The sequence below is a fragment of the Hemibagrus wyckioides genome, linkage group LG27 (genome assembly GCF_019097595.1).
Source record: "Hemibagrus wyckioides isolate EC202008001 linkage group LG27, SWU_Hwy_1.0, whole genome shotgun sequence".
NCBI classification, from domain to species: domain Eukaryota; kingdom Metazoa; phylum Chordata; class Actinopteri; order Siluriformes; family Bagridae; genus Hemibagrus; species Hemibagrus wyckioides.
The window spans coordinates 18,710,035-18,730,662 of record NC_080736.1 but is presented as its reverse complement, the minus strand read 5'-3'; positions in this window follow the sequence as shown (position 1 = coordinate 18,730,662).

Sequence of the window (20,628 nt, the reverse complement as noted above, 5' to 3'; positions counted from 1 at the left end):
TGAAGATCTCATGAGTCATTGTCTCACATTACTGTGCTTCTCACTCCTGGTCCCCATAAGTTCAGGAACACCTGAATATGTGTGAGTGAGTGAGAGTGTGTGTGTGTGTGTGTTTGCTGCCATGGCAACATGAGCAGACATGTACACAGTGAGAGGTCAGGTGGTGAAACGGACACCGCAGAGAGATGGACAGATAAAGAAATGGACGGAGAAAGAGAGAGAGAGAGAGTAAGAAGCGAGAAAGAATGATACAGAGAAGGTAGCAGACCCCAGAATGAGAACAGGTGTTTAGAAAGAGTAGAAGATCAGAAAAGAGGGAATGAGTGAGAGATGGAGAGGAGAGAGAGAGAGAGAGATATGTTGGAGGAGTGAAATAGCAACAAAAACAGATCAAGGGGGGAAAGAAAGTGGGAGTGTGTGATAAAGAAGGAGTGAAAGACGTGTGTGTGTGGTGGGGGGGGTCAGGGGGCGGTGGGGGGTCAGATTGCTGAGTTGGGTGAAATATGTAGGGAGTGACATAGTGCCAGAGATTTTCACATGGTAAATCTGTGCGAACTTTATCTCCTCCCTTGCAAGTGCATGGCCAGAGGCAGGTGTGTGTGTGTGTGTGTGTGTGTGTGTGTGTGTTGTGTGCGTGTTTGTTAGAGAGAGGGGCCCTATCCTGGGGCTGCTTCCTCAAGAGAGCAAGGGTAGACACTTCTCTAAATCCCAAGTTCATCATTGCACCATATGAGGAAGCGTTCTCACTTAGTTCTTTGTTAGAGTAATTAGAATAATGTCACAAAGTGTGTGGGTGTGTGTGTGTGTGTGTGTGGGTGTGTGTGTAGGAATGTGTAATGTTGGACTGTTTGTTAGTGACAGACATAAAGAAGATTTTACTGGTGCTGTGTGTGTGTGTTAATAATTAACACAATGTCTAGTCTACTGTGTCATTATAGTTAAATAAAAGTGCAAAATACTGCAGTGTGTGTGTGTGTGTGTGTGTGTGTGTATTCAGGAGAGTGTCCTAATGAAGTCCACTGTGTTGGAGTATATTTGATGATGTTTGAATTTAACAGCAGTGTTTAGGAGTTTTGAGTTTTATTGCTCATAAGGCTGCTTTTGGGAAGTATGGATAACAGAGTGACAATTCATCGGACATAGAATGAGTTTGGAAAACATTCTGCTTTAACGCTTAACTGTCTATGCCTCGGTCAGTCGGTGGTTAGGTTTTCATGTTGTCAGTCTGTCCATCTATCAGTCTGTCAGAGTTTCAAGAACATGAGGAAATTATACAGAATTATTGTTGCAACTGCTTACATTTTTAGAATTGTTCAAGGATCAGGATCAAGGTCACAGACATTTTAAGGCATAAATATAAGTAACAAAAAAGGACTAGGCATGTTAGAGGTGGACTTTGTCGACTTGCCTCTGTTTCTTGGCCATGAAGCTACACACAGTGAACCAAAATAAAAATTAAAAAAAGTTGATTTGTAAAGTTGAAAATGTTTGCAAATTGAGTAAAAATCAAATCGCATTCGGACACAGGCTCTCGGCTAAGCCTCTCCAAATTTGGCTGCTTAGCATTTGCTTTGATTATCTAGAAATGTCTACAGACAGAACTGGATTATAACTGAAACAGAGTGGATGTGATTTGAGTAATTCACACACCTCTGAGAACCAGGTCCCACAATTCACAGTTAAGGTCAAACCAAAAATCAAGGAATGATGTCGAAGGAACTCTGTAGCCTTCAGTGATCACATTGTGTCAAGTCATATATCTGGGCAAGGACATAAAACTGTCTCTAAAGCTTGGAATGGTTGAGTAGCTGGGCTAGAAGGGCATTGGTCAGTGAAGTAACCAAGAACCCAATGACCACTCTAACAGAACTTGCAAAAATGTGAGAAACTGCCAGAAATAGATCACACCCTTATAACAGAGTGATGGAAAGCACTCCTGAGCAACAGGCAAATGGCAGGTACTAAAAGATACTAAAACTCTCTGGGCTGAGGAGCCAAAAATGGAAACTGAACTCCAAGAGGTACATTTGGCAAAAACCTGGTACTGCTCATCAACTGGTCAATACCTTTCCTGTGGTGAAGCATGGTGGTGGCAGTATCATGCTAGTGGGGTGATTCTCAGTGGTAGGGATGGGAAGATCTACATTGCCTTTAAACATCACATGATCACAAGCATACCTAATATCTTTCTCTCTCTTTCTCTGTCAAGCTATACGTCCCACTCCCGAGCTCCCAGTGTTCAGAGATTCCAGTGTGACCACTTCTTCTTTCTGGACCTGCCTAATCCATCCAGATGCTCTACTCCAGGTTGGAGTCTTGTGGCTTGGTGGTGTTCACTGCTGCTCTGGATATGTGGTCTGATCTATGTGGACAGCCTGTGATCCAGGGGACCGCTGTGGATAGAAACACCCGGAGACGATCACGCCGTCTCTGAACTGCCGTTCCATCAGTCAGCTTTCAGCAGGAAGGAATTAGTGCTAATGACCTCAGAAACTCCACTGACCTACTAGTTCCTCAAGAGCTCTTGATTTGCTGTTGTAGAAAGGTCATTATCAACAGTTACGTTATTTACTGTCCAGTCTCACCCAAATGAGGATGAGGTTCCCTTCTGAGCCTGGTTCCTCTCAAGGTTTCTTCCTCAGATCATCTCAGGGAGTTTTTCCTTGCCACCATCACCTCAGGCTTGATCACCAGGGATAAAATAATTAACATAACTTTAAACCTTATAATTTTTTCTATGTTTCTGTACTTCTGTAAAGCTGCTTTGAGACAATGTCCATTGTTAAGGGTGCTATACAAATAAACTGAATTGGAAAGAGAGTGAATGAATGAAAATACAGAGATGTCCTTGAAGAAAACTTGCTCTAGGTGTCACCTTACAGCACAAAACTATGTGAAAAATACAGCAATCAGCCCTGGGGACTAACTTCTGAATAACTTGACTGGTCCAGTGAAAACCTAGGCATGAACCACATAGAAAAACTGACATTTAGAGCTAAAGACAGTGGACCATGGACGCTTCCCATCTAATATGATTGAGCTTGAGTGGACTGACCAAGAAGATGGGAAGATGGAAATCTTATGAGAGAATTCAGTGTTTGATTTTTTTTTTATATACAGCTGCAGATAGAAATTTCTTTGTCATTATAGGTTAATGTATGTCGACCAAAAAAGTACATTTAAACCATATTAAATTAATCTAGAAAACATTAAAGTGATAAAAAAAACCCAAGAGAAATCCTACTCATGTCAATCTGTAAAAACAAACAAGCTAGTCATGTTGCAATGTTTGTCCAACCTGTTTTAATGTTTTCTGAGAATGTGCTCCAGGAAAGGAACTCTTTATGAGCAATCTGACTGAAATTGACATCTAAAGTCGTGATATGATGGAGAAACATATATTCACACTTTTGTAAAACTGAGCATACAGTAATTTATAATGATGCTGCTGTAGTCATCACAATATTACAATATTAACATATAATATTTTGGCTTAGATTGTGTGGAGTGTGTGATGAAGCTAATATTGTCCACAGTCCTACAATATGGGTATTAATACAGTCTTGGCATGTGTGTGTGTGTGTGTATGAGAAAGTGTATATACTGTGCCACACTGTGGTTTGGTGGATTGGTGCGAGTGTGAGTTCCTCTTACTGACCTCTGGCTCACCCTGTAGCTCAACCCCTGCTGAACACACTCACACCTCGGCTCCATTTGGCCCAGCGTCCACTGCCCCGGTCATGCTGCCACAACACACACACACCCACCCACCCACCCACACGCACACTCACACGTCCTTAATAATTTAGTAGTCTTCCGAGGTAAGTGCCATGGTACACTTACTAAGGCTAAATCCAGACCTTTTTCTACCCTGGATCACAGAACTACCCATAAGAGTAGGTGGAGTTTCTCTGGAGGTTGTGGGTGGAGAAAAACACAGCCAAGTCAAGAACTGAGCATGAGGTCAAAGCACAATATTGATCAGGTATCAAGGCCAGAGGGTTATCCTAATATAACACAGATCCAATAAACATAGCAAGGGTCAAAACACATCTATGCAACAAGAATAGCATGAGCGAATGGCAAGACTTCGTGAAAAAAGAGTAGAACCAGGATATGATGAGCCAGAGTAGCTAGTTATAGTTACTAGCTAGTTTAAAGATGGAAAGAACTCTCATATCAATAACTTTCTAATTAATGTCAGGCCATAGTATGCTAACAAGAAAAAAGCGCTAGTAATGATGACTGAATTTCAGGTCAAATACCAAAGTGTTGTCATGGAGACAAATACAAGTTGTGCGAATGTGTATGTGAAGCTCATGTGATAACATCTGCACTATTGACCCTAGTCAGGTTTGTGTAACTGAGGTGTGTAGAGTCCCACCTGCTCATTCCGTGCCAGGTGTGTGTGTGTGTGTGTGTGTGTGTGTTTTGGCTGGGGTGGACCTGCTGATGTGTATGTTGAACACAATCTCATGCCTGTATGTCATCGCCACCGTCGGATCGCGTTTGGTTGGTAAAGCTAAACAAGGTGCTGAGCCAAATTTAGCACCATGATGTAAAGACTTGCCCTTAAAGTAGGCGGAACCAAACAACACCTTCATGAGAATTACGGACGCTCAGGTGCGTGTACGGGGCAAGGGGACGTGCACACACATGTGCTGTTACTTCACTCAGCTGATTAATCAGTAAACTCCGCAGCTAGACGAGATTCCCGGCATGTGAGTCACATGACCCTGAACGCTTTGTGAACTTATCAAGAGGAAAAAACACACATATGGACGTTCTACACACACACACACACACACACACTTCTCACTCAGAAACAGAGAGTTGTGTTGCACTGAAGACGTACAGCAGGACCTTGACCCAACTGTGTGGGAGTTTGTGTGTGTAACGTCTGCCTCGGGACAGACAGACTCAGAGTGTTTGTGGTGTCTGTCCTGTAGACAATACGCTGAGTGTGTGTAATACCTGTCTGTAGACAGCACCAAGTGTGTGACGCATGATTTTATCACTATGACATAACCTGGAACATCTCAGAAAAATGATGTCTATAAGAGACAAGTGGACAAAGGATATGGGTATTTAGGAAAACGTGTGTTTTTAAAGTTAAATCATCACAGATGTGTGACGTTGTGTTGTGATCCAGATGTGTTCAAAGTATTAACTACTACTGGTTAGAGAGATCAAAGATATTCAAATCGTTGCTGGTGTGAATGGGAATTAAATTTCCCATTAAGATTAAGTGGTCCAGCATTTCCCCAAAACCAGTAGACATTCCTGTGAGAACATTAGCGTTAAAAGATTTGAGACAGAGTTCTTGTTGTTTACATAAATTCATACACAAACAAATATGTCCTCGAGCTAAACAAATATGTCCTCGAGATCGATTTCACAGATAACATGATAACATGATGCTTTCAATAGCTATTAGTCATTTGAATGTAGATTTGTTTACACGGAGAGTTTCCTCGTGCTGGGCGCTGTGTCGAGCGTCTTTGTTTTTGTTTGCTCACGTTTTATCTCAAGTTATAGTGCAGTGCATTCTGTCTTGTCTGGTTGCCCATTATTTTGGTCTATGTGTCTATTTGGCTTTGGTCCATCTTTCTCTCTCAGTCACTCACACACACACACACACACACACTCAGGTCCTCATAAAACTGAAGCAAATCATGTCGGAAATTCTGCATACTATATTGGTAGAGTTAAAATTATCTCTACTTCGTCAGAGTGTTGATCAGAACTTCATATCATCTCAAAAGTACCTAATGTCTGTCTTACACACACACACACACACACACACACACGCGCACAACTTAATACATAATGCTTTCAATTCTCTCTCACAGTTCTCTTATTTAATTTTAAATAATGCTTTGTGCATATACGTGTGCTAGAGTCAGGAAAAAAGCCTTCCTCTTTCGCGCACACACACACACACACAAACACACACACACACACATACGCACACGCCTTGCTTGTTTCAAAATCATTCACAGGTTAACAATTCATATAACTCATTTTCATTTATGTTTTCGATTCCCCGTTTATTGTTCCATTTTCTTTTAAACATGATCTCACACACACACACACACACACACACACTGGTTTTATGTGGTTTTATGTGTTATGTCATTCATTCATTCATTCATTAAAATAAAGTCTCAGCATGGCTTAAAAATGTTTTCAAAACAGTGTGTGTGTGTGTGTGTGTGTGTATGTGTGTGTGTGTTTGGGAAAAACCCTCGCTCTTTCACACTTTCTTCCCTACATCTGTTCACCTCATTCTTTCTCTATTAGCCTTATTTTACTGTAAATTTTCTCCTGTACAGTCACACAATCAGGTTTAATGTGTTTATGAGGACCATCATACAACCAGGAGAAATCAATCAACCAATTAATAAGTCAAGAAATTAGATTTCATTTAATTCTCTCTCTCTCTCTCTCTCTCTCTCTCTCTCTTTTAAATACCTTCAAACAGAGACTCAGACACATTGATAGATATTGAACAAATTTACAACCTGGTTTGTAAGGACCATCATTCAGTCATGGATTAATCAATCAATTCATACATTGTTTATACAAAGTCCAGGTCTGAAAATTTTATTTCATTCTCTAACTTTAGTTTAATACTCACACACAGACAGACAGACAGACACACGCACTCATACACACCACAATACACAAACACACACACACAAAGCCTGGTTTATGAGGACCATCATACCTTTGTGTCTTAATCAATCAATTCCATCATTAGACAGAAGATTCTGTAAAAATATACCTTAGCATGCACGGCAAATATGATAAAATAGTAACAACAAAAGAAAATCAGATCTGTTAACCTTAAATACTAAAAACGATACCACACTTAACTGGTATTAAAATATTGAAAATATTCTTTAAAATGGGCTTTGTATTAGAACCACCAAAGGTTATCAATAGCGAAACACACATTTTTAGAAAAAAACTTTGGTATGTCCCTCAAAACAGGGAACTTGTCCCCATGAGATCTTTTTCTCTCCATTTGAAGACAGACAATGAGCGAAAGGAATAAAAACACACACAAAGACATTTCTCTACTCTTTGTCTAACACAGTCAGCTTTTTCCTGTCATTTTTCCCGCGGACTGGATTCTTTCTGACAAGAGTCATAAAACTTGTTGAGAACAACACACTCATCAACACATCACTGCTAAAGCTTAGAGACGCTAGCATAATAAAAAAAAAAACCTGAGTGAAAACTCTGATCAGAAGGTTGTGAGTTCGAAATCCAGGTCCACCAAGCTGCTACCTCTGGACCCCTGACCAAGGCCATGTCTACCTATTTTCTAGAAGACTAATATCCATAAACTGGATATCACCAAAACCTCCCTCTCTTTCTCAATGGATTAGAAATTTATAATTTTTTGTCAAATTGGAAAAGAATACATTACAATCTTTCATTAAGGGATTCTCCTAATGCATTTAGGAAAATATGGTTAAGAGGATAGATTTTTCACTCTCCTTGGACTAACATGACTTTCTTGGAGTACTGTTTGGTGTAGTGGGGGTGATGGTCTGGTCATTTATTTATTTATTACAGATTCAAGATTCAAGAAGCTTTATTGTCATTTCAAACCACATAGACGCAGTACATAGTGAAATGAAACAACGTTTCTCCAGGACCTGGTGCTACATAAACATACTACATAGCATAAACACAAGAACAACACAGAGCTAGGACAGAAGTTTGTCTTAGCCACATAAGGTGCAAAGTGTGCAACTAGGTGCAAACAGAGCAAAGACAAGACAGTGCAGAAACAATAAGTACAAAAAGACAACACAAAAACACAGGACACTTAGCATCGGAAAAAGAGAACAATGTAAAAGAATGAAATGTAAATGAAATGGAATAAAAAATGAAATGATGTACAACTTTGAGAACTGTGAAAAACCAGATAATTAATAACATATGTGATTGTAACATATATATATATATATATATATATATATATCGGCCTGACAACACGTATTGTGCAAAACTGCAGTAGCAGCGGTTGAGGTAGTGCAAATAGAAATAAACATAAATATAGCAGCAGATAAAGTATTCACGAGGGTTGAGGTAGAGCAATGAATAATATACAATATGAGTTAAGTCAGGTGAGAGAGTGTGTGTGCGAGTGAGAGAAAGAGAGAGAGTTTTGTACAGATACACATGAATGTGATAGGGATTTCTTTATTTTTGTTTATTTTACTCATTTCTTATTTACATTATTATTATTATTATTATTAATAATAATAATAATAATAATAATAATAATAATAATAATAATAATATTTTTTAATTATTATTAAATTAAATATTTTTTCCTTTTTTCCCTTTTCTTTTTTTTTTATCTTTATCTTATATAAAATGCATCAATAGCTTGTATTATTTCTTACTGATGTTATGTTGGCAACGCTTTTAGTTTTGTAAAACCTACTTTTGTAAAAAAACATACACAAAGCACAACGTCATTTAGCTTTAGGTCCCGCTACACAAAGAAACAAAAAAAAATTAGCTTAGAAATAATCTCATATCCATATAAATTACTTCTAAATTCTCACAGGGTTTTTTTTTTCTCCAACGCTGGCTCCAGTTCAGAACAGCCTTCCAATGACGATAGCCCTCAGGTTTTTTTTTTAAATGGCTCCTACAAACCCAGCCCCTTTGCGCTGCCATTGGCAAAGTCCTTTCAACACACTAATGCATCCAGTGTGAGATGATCTGCAACACCAATATTCCACATTTATCAGCCTGAAGCCAGAGACAGAAAACGACTTTGCCACCAATGACGCTGAGCCCGAGGCGACCATTCCCCATGAATAAAATATTAGAATAGCAGCTGACTTCTGACAGCAGCATTTATTAACCTGTAGGTCAGAAAAATCAAACTGTACAATGGTGTAAACATCGCTGTAAAGCCAAACTTTCCAAAAACCTTTCATGGTGAAAATTAGGGAATGGTTTGTTTTGATGAGCTTGACTTTTAACAAGTCAGAACTGCGGTTAGTAGACACAGGTTCGATTAGCTGGAGCTCTGCTACCTTAGGATTAGCATTACTACTAGCACTACTACTAGACAACATCTAGACAGTTCCGGTCCCATAGCTTTTAACAATCCATAAATTAGCTTTCTTTATGCTAACAGTTTTACAGTTTGGATTTCCCGTGGATATCATGTCAAATCTCATCATGTAACTGATAACTAATCTCCTTGAGCAACATATAAGATTAAATATTGCTATTAAAATTAGCGCTGATGTAATCCAAGTTCCTTCCTATTCCACAGAATATATGCAGAAGGGGGATTTATTTTTCTCTTTTCTTACACCGAAATATTGCTCAAACATCTCAGATGATCTGGAAAAACCCCTTCAATTATGAAAGTAGCTACATATAGTTATAAAACTGACAGATTTTCAAAATTTCTGAACAGAACTATGTTTATGTGTGTGTAGGTCCTCAATAGAAGCTTAACCGGGGGTGAAGTTCTAGCATTGAAGTGAAAAGGGAGACGTCGTTCATTGGGTGAGGAAATCTCTCTTAGCTACACACTTTTTGTGAAGGTATCTTAGAGTTTCTTGAGTAAAAAGTTGTACTTTACTGACCTTTTAGGGACGTCAAAGTCTTAAAATCAGAAATTAGCAAAAATGTTTCAGTTTTATGGCAACTGTAGACAAGACGAGACGATTTCAAGACAATGGATCACTAGAACATTTCCTAGGGTTCCACTTCTAGTGTTTTCATTCTTGTACACGATTCTGTAGATTAGAATTCCAAGGTCTCCAAGGTGTTTTATGGAGTTAATTCCATTTCCATTTTAATATCGTTTCAGTGCCAGGGCACCAAATCCCCCAGTCCCACAGCAGATATCACATCCAGGGTGTATTCCTGCCTCATGCACAATGTTTCTGGATAAATTCATCTGAATCCCTGAGTTATCCCTATGAATTTTCTCCTCTCTGAATTATTTCAACAAATTGTAAGGGACTTTTTAATGTTTCTTATATCACCATGATGATGCCACTCATTATGTATATAACACTTTTAACAATGAATATTGTCACAAAGCAGCTTCAGAGAAATCCAGATATAGCTTTATCACTCTCTCTCTCTCTCTCTCTCTCTCTCTCTGTGTTTGTGGTGCATTGCAGAATGTAAAGAAGGAACCGTGCCTGTGTTTCCTCTCAGGTCTTTTGCAGAAGTGAAAAGAGCTCGGGCAGCTCCTTCGCCCTCCGTCGTCCCTCCCAAACCTCCCTCCATCCTTCCGAGATGAAAAAGCGAGGGAGCGAAGGAACACTCTGAGACCGAGTGGTTCACCGCCATGCGCTCACATGAGTGGATGGAGAAAAGAGGAACGGACTTTAAATAAAGCGTGTGGACTTTCTGGAAATGTTTTGAAATGATGTTGTGAAACTGCACGCTCATCATCAGGCTGGGATTTGTTTGGGCTGTGTGGGTTGCCATAGGGGCATGGACAAAATGTTGACCTCAGAAAACAATCGACGAAAGAAACTGAACTACAGTAGCACAAAAAATGTATTAACAATGACTATGCAATAAATGAGTGATATAGAGATTTTTTTTTTAAATAAATTCCTTATCGCTATGTTTCAAGCTACATAGTACACTTGTTTTCATGAACATGGATCAAAGTGTGAAAACTTGTAATGATCAACAAGATTTGATTCAGTGAAACTGAATCAATAAGATCTGATTCAGTGAAATTGAATCAATAAGATCTGATTCAGTGAAATCAAATCAATAAAATTTAATTCAGTGAAATTGAATCAATAAAGATTTGATTCAGTGAAATTGAAACAAACTTCCCATCATGAGTGACAGCGTCTTGTAGTTTTCCTTCAGTAGTTGATCCACAAGTTGACCTAAAGGCCTGCACACGCACTCAAACTCTGTTTCGTCCACCATTTAAACCTGAGCTGTCAGCGCTCCTTCCTGACAGGACAAAACATAGAGCTGTAATTCACTTCAGCTGTCAACTCTCCCTTTCTTGCTTTGTCTTTGTCTTAATATTGCTGGAAGAGAGAGAGAGAGAGTGTGTGTGTGTGTGTGTGTGTGTGTGTGTAATGCCTTTCTGGGATTATCTCTCATCATGATGTGGAAATGTATCCAAATATATACATGGAGACATAAATAGATAGATGTAACTACACACACACACATACACACACACACACAACCATGAATGCCTGTGGCTACATCCAAAACCACAACACTGACATATTACAGCATAACAAAAACACTGCCTTATGGGAACTGACCTACTGGTTTCCATTAACTAAATTAAATATTCATATTCTGTTATGAAGATCATTTCTGAAAACCATTACACCGTTAAGGTATTAAATAGTTTACCGTCTATGGTACATAACCTTTAACCTCTGTTATTATTGTAGATAGCAAAACATTCAGCAGCTATGACAGAGTTAAACTGGTAACAGCCTGACCACTGGACATGTACAAAACCACAAAACTGCCCCACTAGATCATTTACACACTGCATGTACGCACAGAGGATGTAATGACGATACATTCATGAAAAACCTTAATTTATTTTCCCTGGGTTTTGTAATCTGTAGTTGTGTAATCTGATTCTGTGTGATGTTGTGCAATTATCTTACTGCTTTGAAGTCTTTCCTATATACAGGAGACTATGACAATATCTGTGGTAAAGAATCCAACAATAGTTATAACATCTATGGCCAATTAAATTCCTGCCTGTCTAATCTAATCACTCTAAATCTTATCAATCAAACACCTCCAAACTTACTTTAATGCCACTTCAACACTTCCCCAGTCCACACTAAACCTCCCCTACCACCACAGAGGCTCCCAAACACCCCATCAAAACTTATACCAATACTCCTTCTTCACACTGCAGCTCCACAATATCCCTTAAAACCTTCTCAATTTTCTCTCAAAACCTTCCCCAAACCCGATCAAAACCTCCTGAATTTTCTCTCAAATCCTCCCCAATACATCAGAATGTCACCAATACCCCCTTAAAACCTCCTTGATATTCTATCAGAACCTCCCCAATACCCCCTCAAAACCTCCCAAATACCCCCTCAAAACCTCCTCAAATATTCTATCAAAACCTCCCCCAATACTCCCTCAAAACCTCTCCTAATATTCTATCAAAACCTCCCCCAATACTCCCTTAAAACCTCTCCTAATATTCTATCAAAACCTCCCCAATACCCCCTCAAAACCTCTCCTAACATTCCATCAAATCCTCCCCAGTACCCCCTCATAACCTCCCCCAATACTCCCTCAAAACCTCTCCTAATATTCTATCAGAACCTCCCCAATACCCCCTCAAAACCTCCCAAATACCCCCTCAAAACCTCCCAAATACCCCCTCAAAACCTCCTCAAATATTCTATCAAAACCTCCCCCAATACTCCCTCAAAACCTCTCCTAATATTCTATCAAAACCTCCCCCAATACTCCCTTAAAACCTCTCCTAATATTCTATCAAAACCTCCCCAATACCCCCTCAAAACCTCTCCTAATATTCTATCAAAACCTCCCCAATACCCCCTCAAAACCTCCCCCAATACTCCCTCAAAACCTCTCCTAATATTCTATCAAAACCTCCCCAATACCCCCTCAAAACCTCCCCCAATACTCCCTCAAAACCTCTCCTAATATTCTATCAGAACCTCCCCAATACCCCCTCAAAACCTCCCAAATACCCCCTCAAAACCTCCCCAAATATTCTATCAAAACCTCCCCAAATATTCTATCAAAACCTCCCCCAATACTCCCTCAAAACCTCTCCTAATATTCTATCAGAACCTCCCAAATACCCCCTCAAAACCTCTCCTAATATTCTATCAGAACCTCCCCAATACCCCCTCAAAACCTCTCCTAATATTCTATCAGAACCTCCCCAATACCCCCTCAAAACCTCCCCCAATACTCCCTCAAAACCTCTCCTAATATTCTATCAGAACCTCCCCAATACCCCCTCAAAACCTCCCCCAATACCCCCTCCAAACCTCCCCAAATATTCTATCAGAAACTCCCCCATACCCCCCCAAAACCTCTCCTAATATTCTATCAGAACCTCCCCAATACCCGCTCAAAACCTCCCAAATACCCCCTCAAAACCTCCCCAAATATTCTATCAGAACCTCCCCAATACTCCCTCAAAACCTCTCCTAATATTCTATCAGAACCTCCCCAATACCCCCTCAAAACCTCCCCCAATACCCCCTCAAAACCTCTCCTAATATTCTATCAGAACCTCCCCAATACCCCCTCAAAACCTCTCCTAATATTCTATCAGAACCTCCCCAATACCCGCTCAAAACCTCCCAAATACCCCCTCAAAACCTCCCCAAATATTCTATCAAAACCTCCCCAAATATTCTATCAAAACCTCCCACAATACCCCCTCAAAACCTCTCCTAATATTCTATCAAAACCTCCCACAATATTCTATCAAAACCTCCCCCAATACTCCCTCAAAACCTCCCCCAATACTCCCTCAAAACCTCTCCTAATATTCTATCAAAACCTCCCCCAATACCCCCTCAAAACCTCTCCTAATATTCTATCAGAACCTCCCCAATACCCCCTCAAAACCTCCCAAATACCCCCTCAAAACCTCCCCAAATATTCTATCAAAACCTCCCCAAATATTCTATCAAAACCTCCCCCAATACTCCCTCAATACCTCCCCAAATATTCTATCAAAACCTCCCAAATACTCCCTCAAAACCTCCACAAATATTCTATCAAAACCTCCCCCAATACTCCCTCAATACCTCCCCAAATATTCTATCAAAACCTCCTCCAATACTCCCTCAATACCTCCCCAAATATTCTATCAAGACCTCCCACAATATTCTATCAAAACCTCCCCCAATACTCCCTCAAAACCTCCTCCAATACTCCCTCAATACCTCCCCAAATATTCTATCAAGACCTCCCACAATATTCTATCAAAACCTCCCCCAATACTCCCTCAAAACCTCCCCCAATATTTGATCAAAACCTCCCCCAATACTCCCTCAATACCTCCCCAAATATTTTATCAAAACCTCCCCCAATACTCCCTCAAAACCTCCCTCAATACCCCATCTAAACCTCCCCAATATTCTATCAGAACAAACCTCCCCCAATATTCTCTCAAATCCTACAAGATATTCTATCAAAACTTCCCCCAATGCCCCCTCAAAACACCCCCAATATTCCCAATATTCTATCAAAAACTCCCCAAGGTTACCACCTCAAAACCTTTATTAATACACCCTTAAAATCTTCCCAAAAATCGCTTCAAACCTCTTTGATATCCGCTAAATACATCCCAATACCCCCTTAAAATTCCCTTAAATACCCCTTCAAAACTTCCCCCAATATTCCACTAAAACCTCCCAAATATCCCTTCAACACCTCTATTAATACACCATCAAAATCTCCTTTAATATCACCTCAAAACCTCTTTGATATCCCTTAAATACCCCTAATACCCCCTTAAATACTTCCCTAATACCCCTTCAAAACCTTCCCTGATATATTCTCTAAATTCTTCCCAACGGCCCCTCAAATCCTCCCCAATACTCTCCCTCAAAATCTCTATCAATACACCTGCAAAGGCTCCCCTAACAGCCCCTCAAAACCTCTTGGATACCCCTAAATACCTCCCAAATCTTCACAATTAACCCTCAACTTGCCTAAAGCTTCTTCAAGTACCAATAAAACTGTTCTATTACCTACAAAGTCTGCTATAATGCTTCTAAATACTCTCCTAATACCGAGAACATTCCAGCTGTATATTTTATAGGCTACAAAAGATCTTTATTGTGCACTTTGGTGCAATATAATGGAAATAATGACAACGTAGGTGAGTTAAAAGGGCTTGGAGCAACGTTACACAAGAGTCCAGGTGCTACTGTTCGGCATTCTTATCTAGCGATCACACACACCTCTCATGGCTGGAAGGGGCATGCTGTTCAATGCAAATCGTCACCAAATTGGAAAACAAGAACCCAATGTCCTTGAAAAGAATCCACTTCTCTTTTCTCTGCCTCACATAAAGACAAGTAGTTGTGTGTTTTCTTTTTTTTTAAACGAGCAAGCATGCGGATCTGTAAATTTTGGGGGACGACAGATCATAGGGAAAAACAAGAACACAGCGGAAAAAACAGTCGTTAGTCACTCACTGGCTGACGGGATGGGAGATACATGGACCTTCAGAAGTGTGTGTGTTTGTGTGTGTGTGAAAGAACACACACTGATACTGTCCGACTAGTGAGTCCAGTGTTTTCGACCCCTTGGAACAGGAAGTGGTACCTAGCGACTAGATGAAAACACAGGAAGTGCAAACTGCGTTCCTTACATTCCAGCATTGTCTTAGTGTGAGCACACACACATACACACTTCAGGAGGCTGACAGCCATACACACAAAAAAGTGCAAGACAATAGCTGACACACACAGCGTCTGTTATGAAGACAAACATGTGACAAAGTGCGTATCCTCAAAACAGCATGTCCAAAGAAAGCAGACATAAGCATTTGAGGTTCCTTTATTCACAACACCATTATAACCATGCACCCCAAAAACACCTTTAAATGAATACTGATGCATACAAATGGATTACTGGCCCAAAAAGAGGCATGGGCTAAATGACTCCTGGCCAAAACAGAGGCATGGGCTCAATGACTCCTGGCCCAAACAGAATCATTGGTTTAATGACTCCTGGCCCAAACAGAGGCATTGGTTTAGTGACTCCTGGCCCAAACAGAGGCATGGGCTCAATGACTCCTGGCCCAAACAGAATCATTGGTTTAATGACTCCTGGCCCAAACAGAATCATTGGTTTAGTGACTCCTGGCCCAAACAGAGGCATGGGCTCAATGACTCCTGGCCCAAACAGAGACATCGGCTCAATGACTCCTGGCCCAAACAGAATCATTGGTTTAATGACTCCTGGCCCAAACAGAGGCATGGGCTCAATGACTCCTGGCCCAAACAGAGGCATGGGCTCAATGACTCCTGGCCCAAACAGAATCATTGGTTTAGTGACTCCTGGCCCAAACAGAGGCATGGGCTCAATGACCCCTGGCCCAAACAGAGGCATTGGTTTAGTGACTCCTGGCCCAAAAAGAGGCATTGGTTTAGTGACTCCTGGCCCAAAAAGAGGCATTGGTTTAGTTACTCCTGATCCAAACAGAGGCATTGTACAAGTTACTCGTGGCCCAAACAGAAGCATTGGTTTAGTGACTCCTGGTCCAAACAGAAGGATTGGTTTAGTGACTCCTGTCTCAAACAGAAGCATTGTATAAGTGACTCCTGATCCAAACAGAGGCATTGGTTTAGTCCTTCCTGGCCCAAACAGAGGTATTGGTTTAATGACTCCTGGCCCAAATAAATTGTTAAAACATTTGTGAAATGTTTTCTTTCCAAAAGCAAAATAAAGTCTACTTTTCACCAGCAATGAATAAGTAATTACTAATGTGTTTATACATCGTTTATTGTGTAAAGTGATTAGGACTGTGTTTGGGTCACTGTGTTTATGATGTGCTTTATTTCAGGAATTTATTTAGGACATTATTTATTCAGTCCATGATTGATTTATACCCTGTGGATTTTTTTCCTAAACTTATTTTGGGTCAGGATTAATTTAGGTCACACTTCTATTTAGAATAGCATTCACTTATACTTGTGTTCCATTTCGGGGCATGATTTATATGACATGGACTTTTTGTCTAGGTTAGGATTAGTTAAGATCCTGAATGTGTTTCGGTCAAGATTAACTCATGATTAATTCATGATTCAGGGCATTCAGTCCATGATTCTGTTTGGACAGTGTATCATTTAATCCATGATTCTATTTTCGACCAGGAGTCATTTAATCCATGATTCTGTTTGGACCAGGAGTAATTTAGTCCATGATTCTTTATGGACCAGGAGTAATTTAGTCCATGATTCTTTATGGACCAGGAGTCATTAAGTCTATGATTCTGTTTGTACCAGGAGTCATTTAGTCCATGATTCTGTTTGGACCAGGAGTCATTTAATTCAATTCAATTCAATTCAATTTTATTTGTATAGCGCTTTTAACAAAGAGCATTGTCTCAAAGCAGCTTTACATGAGAAATGACATAAGAAAACAACAAACATGAACAGACAGACAGTCCTAGATGTTATCCCAAGTGAGCAAGCCTGAGGTGACTGAGGCGACTGTGGCAGGGAAAAACTCCCTTAGATGGTATGAGGAAGAAACCTTGAGAGGAACCAGACTCAAGAGGGAACCCATCCTCATTTGGGTGACAACTGTGTGATGCATTTAGTCTGTGATTCTTTATGGACCAGGAGTCATTTAGTCCATGATTCTTTATGGACCATGAGTCATTTAGTCCATGATTCTGTTTGGGCCAGGAGTCATTTAGTCCATGATTCTGTTTGGACCAGGAGTCATTTAGTCCATGATTCTGTTTCAATCAGGAGTCATTTAGTCCATGATTCTGTTTGGACCAGGAGTCATTTAGTCCATGATTCTGTTTGGACCAGGAGTCATTTAGTCCATGATTCTTTATGGACCAGGAGTCATTTAGTCCATGATTCTGTTTGGACCAGGAGTCATTGAGCTTTAAATATCTGATTTGCTTCAATTAAAGATCAATCTTTATAGATTAGATGGCATTATAGATGCCTTATAAACTGTGGTTGTTTTGCTTTTATAAAATGTTTCCAGTGAATCCAAGGGTAATGAATTCTACCTTATATAAACCCTGGATCAGAGAAGCAGATGATATTAACAGATAGAAGCCTTATGAGGGGATTTAGCTGTCATGCCCTCGGGTACAGTGATCCTGGGCCCAAAAATGCAGTGTCACCAATTCATTCACATTATAGCGTTGATCTAATTTTAATAATGATGATCCTCTTACATTCATAATTCCTCTTCTTCTTTCATTCTTAAACACACAAGCTCTTCTTAGAAACATAGAATTTTTATATTTCCAGTGTTTTTCCCTCTCTTTCATTAATATTCATATTTTCTCATGAAGCAATGAGGACAGACATTTTCTTAGAAAGTTTCCACTCTTATATCTGCTCACTCAGCTACTGTCTTTAACCACTCACTCTCTCTAACCCAGTATTAACCCAGTACTTAACTCAATGTCTAACTAACCCACTAACTCAGCAGATTGTCAGAAATGAACCAACATAAACTGTGAATCAGAATTGATTCATTCAAACACATACGTAGTTCAACATGTAATTAAGCCATGATTCCATTGAATTGATGGTTCATTAATCTGTTTTGGTCAACAAATCATTTACGGCATGATTCTCTATGAACAAAGTAGAAGAGTCATTCAGATCATTATGCTGTTTTTTTTTTTCAGGATTCAATTAAGAGTCCAAGATTCTACTTGAACAGAATCATTTAGCTTATGACTCTGGTTGGTTTTGTACATGATTCTGTTTGAGGCATGAATTATTTAGCCTCTCATTCTAATTTGGCCAGGTGCCCATGGTTTGGTTGGAGAAAGGAGTCATTTAGTCTATGATTCTGTTTGAGTCAACAGTCTTTCAGAGCTTGATTCTTTTACTTTTATTTTCATTGTTCTGTTTTGGTCAGGAGTCATTTAGATCCTGGTTTATCTTGAAAAGAGTAATTTAGCTAGGTGAAACATTTAACCCCTGATTCTAATTTGGCCAAGAGCCCATGGTTTGGTTGGACAAAGGAGTCATTTAGTCTATGATTCTGATTTAAGTCAGGAGTCATTTTGTACATTATTCTGTTTGAGTCATGCATTATTTAGCCCATAACTGTGTTTGGGCTATCAATTAGAAAGAGGAAACATTTAGCCCCTGTTTCTAATTTGGCCAGGAGCCCATGATTTGGTTGGACAAATGAGTCATTTAGTCTATGATTCTGTTTGAGTCAGGAGTCTTTTAACCCATGTTTGACAAAAAGAATAATCAGGCCAAAAGTTTTTTATTCTATGATTCTTTGTGTACAAAGAGTTGTTTAGCTCATGACTGTGTTAGTAGGAAAAGTTATTCAAATCTGGATTTCAAGTCAGGAGTCAATTAGATTCATTTAGTCATTAGGTCTGAATGTAATCATTAAATAATTGCCCCAACAACACAATTAATATCATTCACATGAGTCCGACTATAATTCTAAATAACTTCAGTCTCTCTCTCTCTCTCTCTCTCTCTAATACAGTATATGATAGCTCCATTAGCAGTGATGAAATGAACATTAGTGGTTAATGATCATTGCGTAAAGGGGGATCTGAGTTATAATGAATGTGTCTGCTCTCTCTCTCTTACACACACACACACACACGCACACACACGGCCATAATGATCCTCATCAGTCTCTGTGTGGCTATATAAAGAGCTCCACTTCATCAACTACATCCACCAGAGATAGAGAGGGGAAAAGAACAGAGGAGACAGAGGAAGAGAGATGAATTAATACTGCATCCACACACTAACTTTAGCTCTGAGTGGCCACAGGCCTTAGATACAGCACACAGAGTGTGTACACCTACATACACACACACATACACACACACAGAAAAGGTGAGGGAGAGAGAGAGAGAGAGAGAGAGAGGATGGAACGAAGCCAGAACCAGACAAGGACAGATGTGGTGATCCGAGACAAATGATGAGAGAAAACTGACAGACAGAGAGACAGCTAGAGAGAGATAGAGAGCAAAAGAAAGGGAAAGGGCGAACGCAGAGGGCCGAGACGGATGGAACATGAGAGAAAAAGTGACAGAGGGAGAGACAGATAATCACGTGCAGGCGAAATGGAGCGAGGAAGAAAGAAAGGGGTCGGAGTGATAGTGGTAGGGGAGAGAGAGAGAGAGAAAGGAGATAAGGGTGTGTGAGCAGCAGGCATGAGGGCACTCTGAGAAAAATGATGAGAGAGGGATAGAAAGAGAAAGAGAGAGAGAGAGAGAGGTACATAGAGAGAGAGAGAGAGAGAGAGAGAGGTAAATTCAAAGGTGCAGTTAAAACATGAACAAACACACACATTTGGCACAAGATCTAGCTCCAGGTGCACAAACACACACACACACATGGGATGAAGTTACACACACTGACACAGGGTCTCTCTCTCTCTCTCTCTCTCTCTCTCTCTCGACGTCTTTCTCTGTTGGGTCTCTCTCTCTCTCTCTCTCTCTCTCTCGACGTCTTTCTCTGTTGGGTCTCTCTCTCTCTCTCTCGACGTCTTTCTCTGTTGGGTCTCTCTCTCTCTCTCTCTCTCTCTCTCGACATCTTTCTCTGTTTCTTTCGTCACTGTTTTCCTTCTGCTTCCTCTCACACACACGGGCTCTAAACACAGACATATGCAGGTCCATATACACTTACACATAATACACATAAATGCAGGTTCACACACACACACACACACACACACACAAACGAATGACTGACGGCTTGCAGTGAGGCCTGACGAGGGCTTTCACTTGACTAGTGTTCAGAACTTTGCCTCACACTGCAGGAATGAACCCCGTCAGCTCAGTTGATCAATAACACAGTGCAGTGCTGCCCTCTAGTGGACACTCCCTCATTTACTTTCTGCGTTTTAGCGCGT